We start from the raw sequence: 6,812 nt of genomic DNA on the forward strand, positions 1-6,812 counted from the left end.
TAAGTACTAATCACACCCCTTAACCAGCTTATTATTAGTCCCTATTAATCAAAGCGTTAAAACAGAAAAACAATTTGTAAATTGCTTTTACAAATTCCATAAAGCAAGACATTCATCATTTAACTTCCATTAATCTATCTAAATAAACAAATTCTCATTAAATTTATATATCTACTCAATAACTCTTAAACATGATATTAATAAATCTTTCTTTTATTCTCAATACATCAATACATAGTTATGGGGATTTACTTGGAGGAAAACAAAATTTTTATTCTAATATTTAAAGTTAACTTTCTTGGGTTAGGATTATTATCTTTTTCTTTTTTTTTTTTATTAATATACATATAACTTAAAAACACAATGCATCTTTAACCCATGTAACGAGCTTTCGGCCAATGAATCCCAGACTAGTTGGTTTTGAGGCATTAGGTGTTGAAACACTCCAATGAACTTAGTGACTCGAGTTGCAGATACTAATATGTAGATAGTACAATATTTGATTTCCTTAAGCTTTTTTCCTTAATCCATGTAACAAGTGTTGGGCCAATAGCTCCCATATCAATTGACTTTAGGGTATTAGGTGTTAAAACACCCCTTCAAACTTAATTGCTTAGTTAAGGAGGCTACGAAACCAAACTTATCTATGTTTTTATTATCATCATTTTTTTTTCAAATTATATACTATCTATTTCTCTTAGTTGTTACCTTTAACAAAGAAACATAAATAATATAATAATTCAATATGCAACCCACAATCATATGTTAAAGTATGTGTGTGAAAATAAAGGTTAAAGAATACTTATTAAATGAGTATATGAGCAGAAATAAATAATAACAATGCTAAGTTTGTAAACCTGAATATTTTAAGTATTTTTATAGACCTTGTTACGAATATTGCAAATAACCATTGAAAAATATTAACTAAGATGTGTCTCAAGAGTCAATAAAATTCCTCCTTACTTTGCCATTTGAGTAATAACAATTTACAAATGGTTTATGAAATAGAAAACACAATTAGTTTTTTTTTTTAATATCAACCACTTCCCTCTACCTCCAATCAAAACGAGACACGCTTCCCTCTACCTCCAATCAAAACGAGACATTGACCTTAATGTTCTAATGTAGAAAGATAGAGCATAGAAGACATAACTGAAACACTAAACACTAACAAACTTGAAACACACTTAGATAAATATAAAAAACAACAAAATATAAAATAATATACTATTAAGAAAACCAAAAGACACAAGGATTCACAAACGAAAGCTCAAATCTAATTTAAGCTTTTTACAACTTTTCCTAGTTAACCAATATATGCGACTCATGGAGGGATTAATTACAGGAGTGAAAGATTGTAATTGGTTAATCAACTGTTCAACAGTAGCAGCAAAGATTATGATTTTTCATGCTGAAAAAGTTAGAAATTCCTGTTCTACAACATAATCAAGAAAAGAAAATAATTTATAATAAAAATCATTAACATTTAACAGACCTTTGGGTTTATGGTGAATGTGCACTTGGGCCGAAGAGGTAATATGAAAGATCTCTTCCAATGTGCCTAGACACCTTGTAAGGTAATAAAAGCATCGTCATGTTTAAACATATATTCATTTGATAAGATATTGTGAAGACTTGTAGTTCCTCTCCAATGATGTTCCCTTATGCTAAAACTTCAGGGACAACCCCTATAACATGACTACCTCCTAAAAATTCACCTATTGACACTCCCCCATTAACACAAGGCTGCTTTCTCCATACACTAAATGAATCTTTCTCTCAGGTAATACCTGACTAAGATGATTTGTTGATTCTAAAAACTCTATTTCCTTCCTAGGACTGTATCCACCAAAAACACAAATATTTTTTATGTGATGACTTGAGGAACCTCTACACACATCTATATCTATTGAATATATGGGTTGAGTAGAGAAAAATGAAAGGAAGAAAAGATTTTATAAATGAGAAATTGAAAATGTAATCATATCACCTATATAAGCTAGCTGGAGTCTCTCTCTCTCTCTCTCTCTCTCTCTTTATATATATATTGAAAAAGTATGTGTATGTATAGGTAGTTGTGATTGTGGCTCACACCTTTTCTTGGTTTTACATCTAAGAACGGCTTAAACGCCCTATATGGGTCGGGGATAGATTTCCCATCTAGTTTTCTTAAAAATTAGCAAACATGATTTTTTTTTAGTTAGATTCTCAAGACTATGTCAAGCATGTTCTTTATAAAAATGGAGTCATAAGTTATGAATTGCATGATGCACATCTCCACCATGATACATCTCAAGAGTCAATAGAAGATTATATAATGATTCCTAATGTTTTGAAACAAATCCTGACTTTTAACAATTTTTACAAGCTTTGCAGAACACATGTGTGTCTTTGAACATGGTGGGCCAATAAAATCCATATTGTAAGTTTTTATAGTCGTCTTTTTTAACGAGAAATGACTCTCACGTACCTCATAATGACAAAATTTAATGACACTACTTACCTCATTATCAGGAATGCATAGTTAAAGAATTTGATTAGGATAATATTTGAATAAGTATGGGTCATCCCAATAAAAGTCTTGCACGTCGCTCAAAAACTTTCTTTTGTCTTCAATACTCTAAAGAGCTGGCAAAAATCCTAAAACAATAAAATTGATATTTTTAGCCAACCAAGGCATTGAACTAAGAGAAAGTAAGGATTCATTAGGAAAGTAATCATCAATTGGTGTGATGTCAGATGTTGAATCTGTTCTCACTCTTAATAAAAGATCCGCATCAACATTTTTTGTGCTTTTTTCATCCATGATTTCTTCCCAAGAATAAATCATTTGTAAATCTTCAAATTCATCCAACTCATTTTTACTTAAAGTAGATTCAAGTTGATTATAAACTAATTTTTCAATATGATTTACTTCTTGAAAATCACTATCATCTAAAAGTTGCTTGCAAATGTTGAAATTATTCATCTCCAATGTCATGTTTCCAAATGATAGCTTCATCAGTCCATTCCTACAATTAATCAATGCATTAGAAGTTGCAAGAAATGGACATCTTATACAATATTTAGATTTAACCCCTTTCTTACCCTTAGAGATTGACCCATTATTTTTCTCATAAGGTTTAAGAGTAGGTTTTTCGATAACCTTACCACTGTGAGGTGGAGTGATTGATTTGACTTGATCTATATATTGGCTTTAAGAACTACTTGTATTTACATTATATTGTCCCTTAGAATTTTGTTGTGGTTAAGATGAAAACTTACCTTTCTCTTGAAAATTAAGAGCAGATATGAATTTTGCAAAAATATCTTTAAAATATATGGTTACTATATATTATATTTTAATGATTAACATATATATTAACATCTTTAATTGTAGAATTACACCCCCAAAGTAGGGACTTTCTTTCCTTTTGGAGTTGGAAGCAGGTTGTGCCCTCGAAATGATCTTGCCAAGCTTGAAATATCTATTTTTCTGCATTATTTTCTTCTTGATTATAGGTAAGTCTCCCTGCTAATATTTATGAACAATCCCACATTATTTTCTCCTATTATTGTATACTGCATGTATTTGATGTTATAAGCTCGAATGTAAAATTTTTGAATGTCATTGGATGTTCCTCCCCCATACAAGACCAACAAACAACGATGTGGCGAGAATCAACAAAGTTTCATCCACATCTGTATAAGAAACAAGAAAAAGGGCATGCACTTATAGGTAATTTGAGAAAATAATAATAAAACTTTTAGAATTTTGGTTCATTCCATACATATATATATATATTAAGAGGAAATCTACAAAGGCTCATGATTCCACTCTTCATGCACTCATCATTATGGATCCTCACACTTATCATTTTTTTAATCAATTTTTTAAAGTTTTTTTCATCAATTTAATTACTCAATATTGTTATTATTTTAAATTAGATTTTATAATATATTTTTATTCATATTCTATAAAGTTATCATGATATCAAAAAAAAAAAAATCTTGATATCAAGCTAGAGCAAGATTTTGCAAAAAACAAATTGATTTTCTTGTTTGCAACAATAGTTCGTCTTACATTTTCTAGAAAAAAAAAAGCTTGTTAGATTGTCTGCACTACATTGCAAACATTCATATAGAACATTAATAAACGGTAATGAAAAACCATCTTTTAAGATTAAAGCAACTAATAGGTTTTGTTAATTTTAAAATAAGGTTGATATTTTGACTACATGATGCAATGTTTGACATAATTAGAAGATAAAATATATAAAGCAGTAATGCATACTGCTGGAGTACATCAACGAATCCAACTATTAAAACATTATGAAAAAAGCCTTATGGTTCTACATATGAAAATAAATAAGTGCTTTTAAATTTTTTTAATATAACAATAAGGAAAAAGATGTGGTCCTTGTAACAGCTACATCAACATGTATGTAGTTATAAGCCTAACAATCCTGCATAATAGAAAAGGTGAATGTCATGGTCTTCTGAAATTTTGCAAAGCTAATACTGTCATATTAATAGTTATGTCATAAATTATCATAGTTTAGAAAAACTATGAGATAAATATGATCCAGTTAATTAAAAAAGTTTTGGCAGTGATGATATGAAAAAAAAAACCCATAACATTTAACTCATTAATTGGAAATTTAAAGCTTCATTAATATGCGAAAGGTAACTACAATATTGTTTCAAAATCAAAGCCAATGAAAAGTAATCGTAACATGTCAGTTATTTCAATTTACAATAAAATATTAGTCATTAATAAGTATCTATATGTGAATATGGAAAGCAGTAGCAATGCAACACAACAACAATAATCACATGATAACTTGTATTGGTTTAGGTTTTTAGATTATCACACAAAGCATTATCTTGCTAAGACAAAACAACTAAAAATGACACAACTATTGGCAATTAAATATAAGTATATTTGTTTCCAATCTCAATTTATTTAGAGGAATGCATGGCTGTTTTTTGGGTGAAAAATATATGAAATAAGATAAAATGCATTGTAACAGTGTGTTAAGGATAGTTGCCTTTACAGTTTTTTTTAGCATTGATTTACAATGCTAAAAAAAAAAGGAATGTAACAATGCAAGAGAGGAGTAGAATGATTTATGATAGTTGTAATTTGTTTTTGTTGTACTATAAATATAACAACAAATGGTAGGAATGAATATAAAGCAAATGGTATTTCATCTTATTAAAACAAAAAAAATGTTAAGACATTTATCTTCTTCTTCTATTTTGGGCCCAATGGACCTTTGTTTTTGCTAAGTGAAAAACCGTTATTAGCTTGAGGTTACTTGACACGATCAAAAAATTGATATTTTCTTTCAAGTGCAGAAGTATCGAAATAATAAATAACTTAACAAGACAAGGTCGAACCATAGGGAGATTAACTATATAAATTATAAATAACAACAACAACAGTAATAGTAATAGTAATAAAGAGAGTTTTGAGATGTGAAATTAATATAAAGATTTAACAATGATAAAAATAATTATCAAGGTTAAAGGATCCACTAACTGTATTTCAAACAAATATAGTATAAACTCTTATTACTCAAATAGAAACCACACACAAAGGAGGTTCCAATCATATTATAAATTATTAACATGATTACATTAATTATCTTATTTGAATAAAGCTAATACTTGTAAATGTTGTTAGGTATTCATGATTATAACTTATCTTAACAACAAATCAAGTTCCTTTTATAGCACAGATGTCAGTTATACCATATGGTTTGGGATATGAAAGTGTTAAGTATTTGTTGTACCAAGGTTTATACAACATAAATCTAGATTAACCATTTAACAAGCAAAATATTAAGAGTAAACAAGATAACAAATACAAAACATGTTAGTATCAAATATTAAGATCCATGTTGAGTGTATACTGATTGTGCATCAAAAGTATCATTAAGTCTCTTATTTTACATATGTATTTATTGTTTTTATTTGGTTTTTATAATAATTGATGTGCTTTTTAGTAATGAAATTTCTTTTAATGTTTTGCTAGGTTTTTGGAGCTAAACGGATTATATCAGAAAATTAATGTCGGAATTCAGAACAAAAAATTAAAGAGAAATTTAGTTGAAATTTGAAGCAAATCTTAGTTCAAATAAGTGCTTTAAATTTTTCCTAAAAAATCAATTCTATTCCAATCCTAGAAAAGATTATCATATGATCTATTTCAAGCCCAAACTTGCCTTATATTGTGTGAAAACTTCAACCATCAAACACTCAAGGTTTTAATGTCAATCTTAGCCCAAATAATAGGTACATTTGTATCCTAATATGATGCTTAAATTCAACCCCAAATCAACTCTCAAATCAGTCTAAGCACAATCCATGATCTTATATGTTCACACAACAAATAACAATTGATTTATTTTGGGTAATCCATTAATCGAAGAAGGCAAACACATGGATGAAAAGTTGCAGGGGACATTGTTACATTATTTTGGGTCAAAAATAAGAAAGAGACAGCTCATAAAGGAGGAAGAAAAATGTGCACCAAAGTGGTTGCAAAACTGGCCTGATTTGATTTTTCAGAATATTTTTTAGTGTTTTGCCCATAACTTTTGACTCAGGTTTCTAAATAAGCTGTTCTTTAATGATTTGGATTTTCTATAAATATGTCTCTAATAGCCATCTCCAAAAAATAATTCTAGGAGGGTTTAAATTGCTGTCCAAAGTTAGCATCATATTTGTATATAAATTTTTACTAAAATTATGTTGTGTTCTTCTTTGTAGATTTCAGTTCTTTTGTTTGTAAAACTTATTATTTCAGTTTGATTCAAGTTATTTCA

This window comes from Populus euphratica, unplaced genomic scaffold (genome assembly GCF_000495115.2).
Source record: "Populus euphratica unplaced genomic scaffold, PopEup_1.0 scaffold1233.1, whole genome shotgun sequence".
Lineage (NCBI taxonomy): Eukaryota > Viridiplantae > Streptophyta > Magnoliopsida > Malpighiales > Salicaceae > Populus > Populus euphratica.